This window comes from Diadema setosum, chromosome 18 (genome assembly GCF_964275005.1).
Source record: "Diadema setosum chromosome 18, eeDiaSeto1, whole genome shotgun sequence".
In the NCBI taxonomy this organism is placed as follows: domain Eukaryota; kingdom Metazoa; phylum Echinodermata; class Echinoidea; order Diadematoida; family Diadematidae; genus Diadema; species Diadema setosum.
The window spans coordinates 3,357,547-3,374,042 of NC_092702.1; the positions used below are offsets into that span (position 1 = coordinate 3,357,547).

Below are 16,496 nucleotides of genomic sequence, written 5' to 3' on the forward strand. Positions count from 1 at the left end.
GAGTCTGTTCTAATAGCAGGTTGGTATCTATAGCACATCTTCTATTATGCAGATTGTCATAAGTTGTCTTTGAATGTTTTTTTTAACACAAATTCCCTGCACAAAAATGCTGTGAATAATCATCTATGCATAACCTTACAATTTCTCATAGAAAGTGGTAATACATGTACCAATATTTACTGCAATACGGGGAATCAGGGTCCTCTACATGTGCAGAGGGCCCAAGGTGTGGTCGCAGTTACCAGACAAATAACGTGAATATAAACAGGATTTACGTAAGAATCTCGGAGTAGACACACTGACCTAATTACTGATAAGAGAATAAAATCCTTGATGAGTCACGAGTCTTCATTTCCAGAAAAACACAATGAGTTACTGGGTCAGTCCACCTAAGATTGTTGCTGTGTCACTACAACCCATAAAAAGGCAATTAATCCTTAGACTAGCCCAAAACTGAGGCATGTGATGAGGGTATTTTCAAGTTGAATAAAAGCCCACAGTAATGACAAAACAAAAATCCATGATTTGAACTGGTCACTTGGAGGCATGGTAAGGATAGTTTTTATTTTATAGGGTTTTTGGCCATTTAATACTTTCCATTGTCAGAAAGTTATACAGCAATCACCTAAAAATTTCCATTAACTCTTTTCATGATTTACTGTAAAACGAGGAATGTTTGAGTGCATTTTAATTTCGTGATTTTTGTGAGAGCCAAGATTCGCGAAATTACGCTTGTGAAAGTTCTTGTCTACACTATACGCATTGAATGTCAGAGACATCGCAAAAATTTCATGCCACTAAAAACGCAATCAGCTCCAATTTGCGAAAATCTCACGCTGCGAAAATATTGTGTTTTACAGTATATATTTCTGCCTTTTTTTCTTTCTGATCTGACCCCATTTCATAAGGCACTACACAACTATTGCAAAGCTGCTGAGTAAAATCTGCTCAACTTTGACTGATGAAGATACCATGCTAATTACAATTTGTATAACACTCAATTTGTTATTGCAAATCTTTTCATGAAATGTACCCTTGATGTACTCCATAAGAATACTTTCAGATTGAATAGCAGAGACAAGGGCTACATACTAAAGGACAATGTAAAATAAAAAAAAATAAAAAAAATTGCATTATATATATCATACATATGTAGTTCAGTGCAATATACTGGAGCTATTGCATCATGCTGTTCAGCACAGTCAATCTATATCAAGTGCACTTAAACACCAGGATTCAAGTTGGCTTTAAAGGACAAGTCCACCTTCATATACATAGGGATTGAGAGAATGCAGCAATATTAGTAGAACACATCAGTGAAAGTTTGAGGAAAATGGGACGATCCGTTCAAAAGTTATGAATTTTTGAAGTATCTGCGCAGTTATTGCTGGATAAGAAGACTACTACAGTGTATGATGTCACATGCGTACAATGATATAAGGAAAATAAAAAGAGAATTTCACAAAACTTTACTTTTTGAATAAAGTTCACCTTTCTTCAACTTGTTACTGACGTATGTTAAGGGTAATATTATTCCTCCTGCCTTCTGAAAGAGAGAAGTCAAGTGTTCTTTCGTTATGCAAGAAAAATGGAAATATGTTTAGTTTTCTTTATTCTTTCTTTATATCGTTGTACTCATGTGACATCACAAGCCATAGTAGTCTTCTCATCTAGTCGTGACTCAGCAGAAACTTCAAAAATTCATAACTTTTGAACAGATTGTCCGATTTTCCTCTCACTGATGTATTCTACTAATATTGCTGCATTCACTAAACCCACATGTCTATGAAGGTGAACTTGTCCTTTAATGAATCTTGAGCAAAAAACAGACAAACAGAATGGTAGGGGTTTCATAAAACATACTGGACCTGCCATAAGTTGTGGAATGTCTAAGTTTCCCTTGCTTTCACTAATCAGTGACATCATTCACAGCAGCCATATAATGTTTACGCAATCTATGTCGTGAGGTTTTTTTATTTGCGCATTTTGCAAGTCGGGTGTTATTTACAAATTTCACAAAATGCGAAATTATTAACTCTGATCTCCATGAGTACATGTGCACAAATACATTTCTCCATTCATTACTGCACTCCACGAATGTGAATTTAACCACTCACGAAATTGTCGGGAAGTCCTGATTTGCAAAGAATTAGACTTGTTATATATGGTGACATGACATATGTTACTGCAACAACTGTTCCGGTCTGATTTTCTCCATAAACTTAGGGTTAGGGTTAGGGTTGTGATAGGGTTTTAGGTTTAGTTTAATGAGGATAAGGGTTAGGGTTTTGTCTATGGGTAGAATTAATGTTTGGCTCAGCGGTCAGATATTTCATGGGAACAATTGTCGCAGGAGCAAATGTCATGGAACCACTAAATATATGGCATGCAAAGACCTCAAATTGGCAGAGGTGATGATGCCTCTGGCCCACATAGATCACACTGAATTGGAAACCAATCCTCACTAAATATCCTCTCTTGACATGAAATCACAGAGGAAACAGATGCATCCTTTGCATCAGGCCAGCCATGGCAGTCTTGATATCAACTAGCCACGATGACTATTAACCCGTTGAGGAGGAGTCCCGAGTATACTCGGGCACGTGTCTATGGGCAATGCGTGTTGTAGCAATATCAGCCCGTCCTCAACGGGTTAACAAGGAAAGAGGCGGCAGTTGCTAACTCAGTGACCAAAAAAATATGATTTTAATACTAATTTCTTTACCAACCAGATGGAGAGTTACGATGTTATGACATCATCACCATTCACCTGATTTTTCCTTGGCAATTTCAGGAAACCATATTTGTCCCATGAGCATATGTTTCACAAAAATTAAGGGCTCTGCACTTACTCTTTTTTTTACTATTGTTTGCCCTTTGCCCTTCAGGCATATAGATTTCTGACTTATCACTCTTTACTTGTCCAAGAGGAAAGCTACTTGCCCAAAACAAAAAATCAAGAAAAAAAATAAATATAGTTATTGTTCAATCACAGAAATTTGATATCTTGAATCTGGGATTGCAAGAATTGTAATTTACTATGAATGTAACTATATTTGAAACAAAGTATAAAAGAACAGAGGGGTGGGAATTATGTTTTATTTTAAGGACATCTCTGAACAAATTTGGAATACATTTTACCTATTAGAGTCAAGCTGAACATGGTGTAGAAGTGATGGTTTCTTTGACATACATGTAGGTCTTACAGCAGACTTGTTTATTTAAGCATGCAGTTACATGTATTTCAGTACGTCCATGTTGACTGCATCGGTTGTGGGGTGGGCAAATACATTGACAGGTGGGAATGTGTCAAAATGTCGTCCTTCTAACTTCGTAATAACCCTAAACCACACATGCTGACTGTGAATACAGTAATTGGCTTGGTTCATGTTTAAAGGTACTCCCACTTGGCAAGACAAGACCTTGTTTCCATTTCTACATTTCCCTGCGGAGTTTGCACAATGCATTGCTCATGTTCTTGCATTATCTAACTTCCCTCTTGAAACACTTAAAATCCGGATCTGGCTGCTGTTATCATAAGGGGCACTCCTTGCTATCTTGCATGAAGTCCCTAATTGAGAGCTGGGGATTTTGTTTGTACGAATCTTAGAACCACTCTTTGTTTAAATCTTATGACATGCATTCATAGAATCTAATTACGAAGATATTCCATGGAACTTTAAAAAGTAGTGACTGAATAGAATGCCACTGATTACGAGTAAATACAAGAAACGTGACAGCGATTTCCTACACTGAAATATACACATCTCTTTATTCAATTTGGTGTTGTATGAAAAACAGTTGCACTGCATAAAATGTTGTAGTACCGTATCTCAGATATCAGAAGTTCTTGATTTTTATAACTGCTCTGTTTGATCATATGAAATTCCTAATTTTCTTTTAGCATTTCTGTATAATTGCATAGTCTCCAACTGTTAGCGAAATTTCTTATATTTTTTCCTATACTTTCCAAAAATTTAGTAAACTGTAGGGTACATGATGCATCGCTGCATTTTCACAGACAGTGTCACATCAGTATTATTTCTTGATGCTGACTACGATACAAAAATACTGCCACGACATCTGACATCTCTTTAAATCTTTGATTTCCTCCTAGTGTACCAGGAGGAATGGTGGGCTCTAGACACACCGCTGTGAAGTTTAAGTCCGGACTGGTGAAAGGTGTGTCAAGCAGCTGTGGAGAGAGCACATTCCACCAAGAACAATGGGCTAAATCCAGCCTAAATGACAACAAAATGCAAGGCCAAAAAACGACACACTTCCGCTAGTGACCCCAACGCCTGTCCCACCTTGCAAAAGATTGTGCACAAGAATTTGTTGATCCACGGTGTGAACTTCCATTAAAACTTGTAACCTTGTCTGACCTCACACAAGGGGGTCGGCATGGGGTCATCAGCCAATGGCAAAATACCTGCCAGCTGCCACTGACTCATACAATGTATGCCCTGTATACTTGTATCGTATCCCACTGTGCTTGAGTTTTGAGATCTGATGGTCTTACTCCCTGCAATAGTACCAAGTGATGCTTTTGCTATGGCAAGCGCAAGAAGCACAACATGGACGCAATTATCACAGAACAGCATATACGATGTGTATGACAGAGTTGTGATGATTTGAGACGGTGCAATTGGGTCAAGCTTTAGCTGCATCCTTTGAGATGGTTGAAGCTCTATTTTTTTTTTTTTTTAGAGAGAGATGTACTTTGAAATATTTGTTGCCTCACAATATCATGAAAGACTATCACAATCTCTCTCTCTCTTCCAGTAAATCTTCCACTATCAACTTGTCTACTGGAGATCTACATCTTTATTTATTTTCTACATGCTCATGAATGATGCATTTATTGGTCAGTTACTGACTTGCTTGTTTGGGCAAGAGCAAAAACTTTCTTTTGTTTGGGGGGCGGGGTGGTCATGATACTGCAATATGCCATGTTTTTGCAATCTTCTTCTTCTTCTTTGTATGGCACACACCTGGCTGATGCTGTCTGCTGACTATCAAGAGTCACCTGGGGCGAACTATGAGGGGGTCGGCATCATTCACCCATTTCATTTTTTTTTTTGTGTATAGGTATGTGCTATTGAAATTAAAACAATATATTTGTTTTCAATACAACATCCTCAACAGGCATACCGACTGAAAATAAGGTCCTCATGAACACACACTTCAATGTATCAATTGAAAAACAAAAGACCCAGGGGGTCTCGCGCTCACATGAGTATCACAAGTTCACCTTCAATGCATTCTTGCAGACTACTACCTGAGAACATTGCTAACTACTGGGGCGGGCAGCTTGTATGCGGCACGGTGTCCATTCACATATTCCATCACACTGGTAAAAATACCTACCTAGTATGGTATACTGTAGTTAGAAAACCTGACTATTCAGTTTAAACAAAACAAAACAACAAAACAAAACAAAACTTTATTGTAAACTCTGCCCCCCCCCCTTTGATCCCTGCCCAACCCATGGATCTACTATGAATAAACTTGAAAGTGAACTCACTAAAGTATTTACTCAGGGTTACTCCAGTTTTAAACAATATTCTTTTTTTAAACAGGGTTCTGGGGTCTTTGAATAGATCTATTAAGTATGTACATGTAAATTGTCACCCTTGTGATAATGCCCTGGGTTTTGTACAAATTCAACTATGTCTTTCGGCTCAGATGAGCTAAAAAGAAAAACAAAAAGAAAAAGAGAAGAAAGTTTGAGAATCTTAAGAAGCTTGCAATGACCTGGTTTGGCTCTATATTACATTCAACTGATACCTAAGATCTGGTATTATTCTTATTTTATGCAAAAAAGATTGGTTAAGAATAATCATGTACTTGAACTTGTCATTCTGATTATTTTCACAAACTGTATAATCATATGAATGAAGAGTAACCAATTTATACCGTGGTAATCACCTATCAGATTTCATTATCGGCTAAAAGCCAGCAAGAGTATGTACATTACACACATTTGGCAACCTTGTTCCAGTGCTACAAATTACACAGACTTATTCCATCATAGTTTATTTAAAGTGAAAACAGCTTTATTCCGCACATTTCCTAGGCATACGTTCACATTTGGGAGCGAAATTTGACAACTTTTGCAGGCGTACCAGAACTTTGTTTGGGCTTTAATAGCCTACAGGATGTTTGTGCCAGAGTAAGAGAGTGATGCAGGTATACAATATTTCATCACAAGTACAATGTTCAGCACACTGTAATGTAATTGAAATATAAAAAAAAAAACACACAAACCCCCCCCCCCCCCCCAGAAGAATATGAATCTGAAGTACTTGCTGACAGCCTTACATGCCTTGCTGGAATAGATTTTGATACTTATACAACCTACAGTACTTGTCATTGAAAGACAATCATATATCAAACATTGCATTGAAGGAACTGCTCTGACATGACATGCGAAAACAAAATACAAAGGCAGCCCTTGGAAAGACCATGGTGGGTTGAGGGATTAGTAAAAATGAAGACCTTCAGGGCAACGAATATTGCACTCCATACATTGCATCGCACATCCTCCTTCAAGCAGCTACTGGAATCATACAGTTTATAAACTGTCTTATCCTGTTATTCATTACTATCAGTTTATTTGCGACAGATATTTTTCTTGTTGCGTCATCAGTCTCTGGCTAGATTGAACCTTGTGTCGTTAATTTAATCTTCGCAAAGCGTTTCTTCCCTCTTAGCTTCAATGGCCTTCGCTGTAATCTCAACCAGCCGATTGTGTTGACAGTGGGGTGTGCGTGCTTGGCTCCCAGAATCAGCTACGATAAGCTGTACCCGACGATTGCGTACATACACCCCACACACACCCTGCTGATCAATATTTGTGCTACAAAGTAGATTTGTAGAACCACTCCTATCACTTAAAAAAAAAAAAATTGTGCTTTGCCTCATTTAACGGGACATGATGTAATGGCATGTAACAAATGTTGCTTGCCGCCATGTTGCTTAACATGAAAAAACACTCTTTTTTTCCCCTATTGACATGCACTAGAAGGAAAATCTATACAAAGTTGGTCTACAAAAAAGTAAGCAACCGTGATCCATCGCAAAGGCCTTATTATGAAATTACACTGACATATACTCTTTCAGGTGTCTGGACTCTATGATACATGTATCTAACGGCATTTATGTCCTGCTGTGGTATGAAAGCTGGCACCAGAATAAGCACAATTTTTAGAAAACTTGCTCTGAAGTTCTCTGTGGGAGATAAGGTGCTTATCAAACCCTTCAAGGGCTCAAACTTTTGAAATAAGCATTCAATTAATCTTCTTGAACCTGAATCTATTGTAAGTTAGACGTGCAGCTCAGGCATAACTATCCTTCTTTCCGTCCAACAGAAAGGGAACATTGGTGACAAGAATGAGATTTGGGAGATAAAGATGATACTTGATCTGCTCATTAACAGTTAGCTTCCAGTCATCCGTTCCAGTCAGTAAAGAAAATACTCTACTGGATGTGCCAATTACACAGTCGCAGTCAAACATGAACAAAACTTTAAACATTGCACAGGATTTTTAAAAAAAGTGACACAACAGAGAATGAACGAGAGAAAGAGAGAAAAGATGAAATATTTTTATAGATGGATAAACACAGAGAGAGAGAGAGAGAGAGAGAGAAAGAAAGATGAAAAATCAACATTAATAAAAGGACTATGCTTTTGCCATATGTATATTATGCTATGAGATTCCTACAAAATAATATTCACACACATAATTTGATGAATTACATCACCCTCATGTCTTCTTGTGTCACTTATTTCCTGTTTGAAATCAATCAATGCCTTAATATCACAAGCTCAACAACTTTTCTTCCTGGCTTCAACTTGTATATTTGAGGTCAAAGTGCCGGTACTACTCAATATTGACTTGAAAACCAACACAATATCATTATGACTGAACTTCAGATTACAAAGCAAACAAGATGAACAAATATGCACTTGAACCTCAGTAAAAATAAAAGAAACCGAAAGACATGACTGCATTATCATTCCATAAATGACGAGGCTCATTACTTTTTATCTATGTTTACACTTTATTCATGATTATGATTAATGTTAGACAAAGAAAAAAAAATGTCAGGGAGTTTGTGGATGGAAAATTTGTCACTCTCAGTAAAACTTAGATATTTTCTAATAAGTATAGTGCTGTCTGGTGCAAATAAAAATCAAATACTCTATGCTGTATGGAGCATTTAGACTGGTGAATAGTACCACTGTTTATATACGAGGCATTAAGGCAAACAGAATTCCCACATTTCCTATTATATAAAACAACTAGAAAAGCACTCTGAGAGCGCAGACCTCAGCCAAGTAGTTACTTTCCACCGATGATCTTGCTCTTCCCAATGAGATTTTAAAAGCTCTTTGGGCTCTTCCATACAGATCAGTGATTTCCACCCATCGATATACATTGTACATGCTAAAAATCGCCCGATTTCCCAACATAGAAGCCTTTATTACGTCATAAATCCTCAGCTGCACGGCGCCCCTCGCCCTACCAGAAACTAGAGCACGCACTTTAGTGCGCGCATGCAAACCTCAAATATGCGCAGCCTGAACTCCAAAGTTCATTGACCCTACAGTACCTGCCAAAATATCAAAAATCCTTCATAAATTCCCCAAAAATTCTCGGATCACTACCAAAAGTTAATCGTTTGTCACTTGTGTCATTCTCAACCTTTCCTGTAAGTTTCATCCAAATCCGTCTACTACTTTTTGAGTTATTTTGCACACAGACAAACTAACGAACGAACAAACAAACGAACCAACGGTAACAAAAACATACATTGTAACCTCCTCCCTTGGCGGAGGTAATAACAAGCCACTGAAATTTTGGCCTGATAACATTCAGATAATATCTGACTTCATGGTATAGTGTGCCTACACGTGTATGTGCCAAGGAAAACTAATTGCTCAGGGCATAAACATAGTTTCAGGGGCACCAATGAAGGTATTCCCAAACTTTTCCTTCCATTCTGATATGATCAGATACACCATCTAGCACTACATGTGCAAATAAGATATCATGTAAAAAGTACTCAATGCCAGAAACTTTGGCATACAAACTATTGACCAATTATATTCCACTGCCAAGTGCTGGTGTAAATCCAAATAAAACAGTACTTCATTTCATACAGTCATATCTGCACTATACTGTTTACTGTACAAGGCTTTTAGCATTTTTGGTTTTATTCTAATTTGCGTATTTTCCAACAGAAGATACTGTAAAAGCTGTTATTTTTGCAAGGGTTTAATTATTTCAAATTTTGCAAATTTTGCAAATCACTAGTGTGTGGCGAATTAAACAATACGCAAAAATACTGCCACCTGATCTTAAACGGATAAGCATCAGTGCATGTACAGTTGTATGAGAGCCGTCGTGTCAAATCGCGAAAAACAACATCTTGCAAATATGTATGTGACCTTCTCATTTGCAAAAAATATCTGCATGCCAAAATAATGGCTTTTACACTATTTGGTAATTGCATGGCATCACTCAGACTTAATTTCATTCCAAGATAAATTATGTCATCAAACAATACAAGGCTTTGTAAGGTGCAGGCACTGTGTCTGGTTGAATGAATGACTCTAAATTTGTGCCGTGTTGGACTGTACAATCTACTGTCTGGGCTGTCTTGGTCAAACAATTTTCCTTACACACGACATTATATTCTTGATAATTTCTTCTAGATCCCTGAACTGTTGATTTCCTGTCACCGTTACTCTAAACAAAAAGAATAACCTATGTTAATGTCATAATGCCAACTGTCCTGTACATTAACAAGTTGTGTTTGTTCTGACCACTGTGACTACACTACTTCAAACAAGGAAAGATTGGACATACACAGTACCATAATCCTTGTCATTAATGGGTCCTTTGTAATTCTAGACCAATGTTTTGTTTTGCATGTTTTTGTTGGGGTCCTTTTGTAAGAAGCTGAAAATGTAATTGTACACTGTAGCTCCACTGAACGAAGTATGGTTTAATGAGAAACTTGGGATAATACAAAAATAAAAATGACATCAAGGCTGTTCACTGCCAGACCACTTGTAGATAATCTCCCTCGAGCCAGTCACACCGCTGAGAGAAAGGCCAGTCTGTCATGTAAACATTCTGAGTAAGGGCAGACAAATATTATTCTCCTAGCCCTGGCATCTGCCTAAAGGAGATTTACCTGAAGAAGAGAATTGTTTGTATGCAAGGATTTATCTGAAAGCTCTAAGTAGATCACTAAAATTCTGCCCAGAAAATTGAATTACAAAAAAGAGAAAGTTACAAATGATCTAGGGCTTGAATATCTCTAACCTGCTTTTCCCACGGCTATTAATAGACACATTTGTCCCATGAACATACAGATACTTTTCATGTACTGTATGGTTTTTAATATATTTTGTCATGTGTTGTTTTGAGCTCTCCTGTCTCATTCTTCTTCTTCTTGACCACAATCAACCTGCTGATTATTCTGTCACTTTTGGGGAGGTCTGAGTTATGCACGTTTTCAAAGGGTTCAGGTAGTTGCAGAAATAATCTTGTATGTCTCTGCTTATCTAGATTTTAATAGTCTGCATTTATTTTTGTGCCATTAACCCGTTGAGGACGGTTTGATTTTGCTACAACACGCAATTCCCATAGACACCTGTCCGAGTATACTCGGGACTTGTCCTCAACGGGTTAAAGGACAAGTTCACCTTCATAGACATGTGGATTAAATTAATGCAGCAATATTAATAGAACACATCAGCACAAGTTTGAGGAAAATCGGACTATCCGTTTAAAAGTTATGAATTTTTAAAGTTTCTGCTCAGTCACTGCTGGATTAGAAGACTACTACAACTTGGGATGTCACATGTGTACAACTATATAAAGAAAATATAAAGAAAATTCAACATACGATGTATTTTCATTTTTCTCACATAACAAAAGAACACTTGACTTCTCTCTTTCAGAAGGCAGGGGGAATAATATTACCCTTAACATACGTCAGTGACGAGTCGAGGAAATGTGCACTTTTTCAAAAAGTAACATTTTCTGAAGTTCTCTTCATATTTTCCTTATAGCGTTGTACGCATGTAACATCATACGCTGTAGGAGACTCTCATCCAGCAGTGACTGTGCAGATACTTGAATTGTAACTTTTGAACGGATTGTCCCGATTTCCCCCAAACTTTCCCTGATGCATGCAACTAATATTGCTGCATTCACTCAATCCACATGTATATGAAGGTGGACTTGTCCTTTAAGGAAGCAATAAGATGTTTATACAAAGAGTTTATTAAATGTAAAGTAGCATCATTCTAATCAATGATCAATGGCTCCATAGAATTAACGGTAGGGACACATGCTGATAATCACCCATTTCCCTAAAGTTGTATTCACATTGTACAAATGTACACACTTATAATACAAAATAGCAGGATACTGACACTGATCCAAATATTGACATAATATGTACAAGTGTGAATCTCACTAATTATTGGTAAAGAAGCTGTGTTCACCTAATCAGCTTCCTGCATGCTGCGCCATGCCTCAAGCAGAGCACATGCTTTAGTGCACGTACACAATGTGTGCAAACCTCAAATACGCGCAGTTGGAACTCCCAAGCTGATTGTCCCTTTTCGGCAAAAATGAAAAATATTTCAAAAATTCATAAAAATTCCTGGATCACTAGACAATCTATCTGTTCCTTACATTACTATCAACTTTTCCTGTAAAAAACAAACAAATAAACTACAAAAAGCACTAGGAGAGTACAGACCTACATTGTACGCCAATTAAGCCAGCAACTCATTTCCACCCTTACGAATACATGTACATGCAATTTCCCAAAATAGAAGCCTTTTGTTCAAGTCCTTGCACGGCGCCTTTCCCGAATAGAGCACACGCTTTAATGCCCATATGTAAACCTCCAGTACGCGCAGCTTGAACCCCAAGTTCGTTGACCTTATACTAGCCCGACCAGACCGCTGTGCAAACAGCAGTCTGACATGTACTAGTGTTTAAACGTTGTAAACGACCGTCGCTTTTGACGGCAAGACCACAAAAATGTCTTTTATTTTGTTTGATTTTAACAGTAATACCACCCACCTATATCGTATTTTGCTGATGGTTGAGTTGAATTTGGTGTTTTGTTGGTATCCAAACCTTACTGTTGAATTTTTCGGAGTAGATTGTGCGATGATTCACAAAATCAACGAACTACCACGAACGCTCAACCCGAGGTACCGTGGTAGCATTTTACGTACGCCTGTGCGTTTCTTGTGTTACGTAAAGCTTGTCGTCTTCTACGTACATGTATTTCCGCGCGTGCTGCTCTCATGATTTGACGTCACTTCCGCTCCGACTAGCTCATCCACTTCCGCTTCGACTAGCTACGTTGTAGTATAGGAGAGTGATTGCTATTCAATAACACGCAGAAGATGAGGAGTGAAGCAATACGGATGCTTACAGACCTGATTTTAAGGACGGATTTTGGTGGGTTTTTGACGTAATTAAAAAAAATATGCATACCGATTATTGAATGATTATCATAGATTACGGGGATTCCTTATATTTTAGTTTTCCACGATTAATAAAGATATTCATGAAGGAAACGTACACCCACCGCTGAAAATAAAAACGTCTGCGAAGGAGTAGACGTGCAGCCGCTGTCGCTTCGCGACAGCGGCTGCGTGTAGTTAACCTTATACATGCTAATAAGATGAAAAATCTTTCAAAAATCCATAAAAATTCCTGGATCACTACGAAAATTAAATGAGATGTTCCTTGTGTCAATAACAACCTTTGGAAAGAGTTCCTTATGTCCCCCCCCCCCCACTATACTAGTTTGCACAAGATAGATGGATTACTGTTTTTTTTTTTTTACTACATGCCATTTATATTTTGAGAAGACTTCCTTTTGAGACATAACCCTGGCATGGCCTTTATTTAGTTTATTATTGGTGAAGAGGAGTAGTAATTTGTTTGTTTTGTGCAAGTTGGGGGGGGGGGGACATAAGGAACTCTTTCCCAACCTTTTATGCAAGTTTCATTTTAATCCGTTTAGATTCTACAACTTTATGAGTTATTTTGCAAACAGACAAACCAATGCCGATGATCACTTAACCTCCTCCTTCCTCAGGTAGTAATTATACACAGCCTGCCCTGTCGCTGTACACATGGCAGTAGAATCTACCGAGTGGTTGTCTAGTAGGAGTAGATTCCAGGCCCGTAGCCAGGATTTGTCAAGGGGGGGTGCGGTCACTAAAAAAACGGACCTTCGGTACCAATACCAATGATCACACACACACACACACACACACACACACACACAATTATATATATATATATATTCTTTGGACGACCGAACTACAAAAGTTGTATAAGAATTTGCGCGCAAAGCGCGCCGCAAATTGTGAATTTTGACTGTTTTAATGAGGAAAATTGTATTTTTGTCTGTTGCATGCAATCGCGTTACGGTATTTCATCTAGGAAATAGTAAAAACTCATTTTGCCAGGAAGTTGCAAAGTTTAATTGTGTTTGAGACTCTGCGCGCGTAGCGCCCCGCAAAATTGAGAATAGTGATTTTCCTGGTGTTGTTTTAACTTTTATTTTTTCTATTGTATACCCGCGTTAGCAGGCCTGAAGCCAGGATTTTTAAAGGAAGGGGGGATTGCGTTAATTAACAAAACGGTCCTTTGACACTGTCCCAGGAGGGGTAGCGACAATTAAAAGGTGGACACCATGCTCATACATGGACTTTCAAAATGGCCCCTAAACGAGTAATGATCATATGATTTTTTGGGGCCTTAAAAACAAGTATTCCTTAAATGTTTCCTGCACCCTAAAGAAGTATACTTCATCATGATTGAACAATATACCATTTTCCCAAATCTCGGCCTCTTTGATACCCTTTGATTATATACTCTCGTACATCACACTTTCCATCTAATCCGTGAGAAAAAACGACCCCTATTACGCGTTTTCTTTAGCGAGTATGGTCACGGTGTCCACCTTTCTGTTGGAGTTTTCCATCCCATTGGATGCTGTTTGGAAGATGAAACATTCACTTTACAGTATATCAGCCGTTGGTATGCGAGTTTGTCAAAAACGAAAATAAATAAGAAAATTTTTAAAACAAAATGAATTGTAAATGTGAACCATTTGTATTTTGCCTCCTTCTGGTAGGATATTTCCAGCATTTCCGAACTTTCAAATAATCATTTTAGATTTAATAATATTAAAGGTAGTAGATCCGATTCGCAAACATCTCCAATATCAGTCAAATGTCATATTAACCATCATGCTAAGAAGGTTTTCTTTGTGAAATTTGGAGGTCAGTGAAATTCAAAAATTAAACATCCGTTAGCCATTGGAAGAAGTTGAGTGCAAATTCAGACCTCAGGCTTAGTGCTCAGATGTTTTCCTATTTGATTTGATCTGTCTTACTGTGCACACTAAGATACATACTGGAATGGTTATTTCTTATCTATTTAATTATAGTAGCATATTTGGTTACTAGCTGTCTCTAGGCATTTTCGAATTTGGGCTGCAAAGAGATCCACTACCTTTAAGTTAGAAGAGAGATAAGTAAATAATGATAAAATAAACAAACAAAAAAGAAAACACTGAGTTTCTTTTGTAATACTATCTGAAAAACTTTTTACTTTACCATTTTACTTCATAGCTCAGCACTTTCCATTCTCTCTCATACCCTCTTACCCATTACATTTAAATGAAATACAACTAAAATGAGTTTGCGTGCCTGCATAATACTCTTTGGAAATTATAGTTGAAAATGTTCTTAGGTTTTGGCTCACTTTAAAATGAGAACCAATAGAACTGTCACAACATGAGAAAATGTATAAGTAATAATCAACACTACATTTCCGAATTTGGCCTGCAAAGAAATCCGCTACCTGTAAGTTAGAAAAGAGAATAGTAAATAATGATAAAATAAACAACAAAAAAGAATGAGTTTCTACCGCCGTATCCAGAACAGAGCTTGAAACGGTGCAGGCTCAAGAAATCGTTTGTACTATAATACGTCTTGAAGCACTGTGTGATACTGTTGACTCAGACTTCTACAAAGCTGTAAGTGAGAATTGTAATCCAATCCGACTCATTACCTGAGATATTTATGAAAATATATCAATAAAGAATGTAAATTAAATAACGATGCGTCACAATGCAGTCTAACGCTCTCACAATGCTATTATACATAGGGTTTTTCACTGACTGTTTTTACTCCGGAGCTCTTGCAACATTCAGGCTTTTCCTACTATATCTTTGTGAGACGTAGTGTCTCAGGTTTTCGATTATAGTAAATTCGAGGAAATTTCTTTAATTTTTATCATATATGTAAACTTGAGGCTATTAGATTTTCATCCACTTACCTCTGTTCCTGTGAAAAAATGCAAGTGTCAACCTCAATGTCATCCACGAATCGCACGTACTCGGGCGGCCAGTGGAAAAAAAAAACACCGGTCACACGCGCCATAAGGGCCATGGCATGCAGTGCCAATATAATAATAGCTCGCACAAATTGATACATAACATTTGTGTTTGTGTGCATGGGGACGATCCGATGGTTCATACAACAAAAGGGTTTCGTACAATTATTTTTAACATTGTTAAACGTACTCTTCCACATTTACGTAGCATATAATGTGTCTTTATATTTATTTGGATTGTTATCTTGAGAATTGCTAAAAACCGTTATTATGAAAAAGTGGACCTTTCAGAATTTGGGGGGGGGGGGGGGTGCGTACGCACCCGACGCACCCCCCCTGGCTACGGGCCTGGATTCTAGAGTTCTTTGCTAACTAGAAATAGCTTCATTCGGTGCCAAGCAATGAAAACAGGGAGCACAATAAATGTGCACTTGTCAATTGTCTAGACCCTGTTCCGCATCACTCGTTCCAGAAGTAGAACCTCACTACTACACTAACACTATATAACAGCAGTACGAGTAGGGGATCTACGATAACTGAACAGTTTGACCTGGGATATATTCCAGAACGGTTGGAAGATAAACAAGGAACGGGACGTCGTCGGCCTGTGGTGTGGTGCTCAACTACGTTTCTACTTACACAGTTACACAGTCAAGCGCAGACTGAATGTGAAAGCTTTTTGGCGAAGTAAGGTGACAAAATGCTATCAAACTAAGCACAGCAACAGTCGCTGGATGGAGACGATGTCCAAGTCGGAGTCAGGAGCTTTTTCGGTGTGATGACAACATCAATCGTCAGCTCATCATAAACCGTAGAAATGACCCTCTACACGACAACACCACTCACTTCCAGGTCCAGCATAGCAGATCTTGATCAGAGTGCAGAAATTCCCAAACACCAATCCAATCGTTACGTTGCGCAGTGCAGTGTATGTGTTGCAATGTTGACTTGACAGCTGGCTGGCGAGCGACGACAGCAGCAGCATGCACAGGAGGGCACCCTGTTCAGTTGAGGTCATCGAGCAAAAGGGCT

At 38.1% G+C, this 16,496-nt stretch overlaps 1 protein-coding gene across 1 annotated transcript in view; it reads right to left on the minus strand.

Annotated features, from left to right (window-relative positions):
- The window catches only part of LOC140241655 (rho-related BTB domain-containing protein 1-like), an 83,999-nt gene extending 67,738 nt beyond the window's left edge, over positions 1–16,261 (minus strand). The window contains exon 1 of the mRNA XM_072321398.1: positions 16,104–16,261. The gene's annotated coding sequence lies outside the window, so the exon portion shown is untranslated. The remainder of the gene's footprint in view (positions 1–16,103) is intronic.
- Positions 16,262–16,496: the final 235 nt, after the last annotated feature.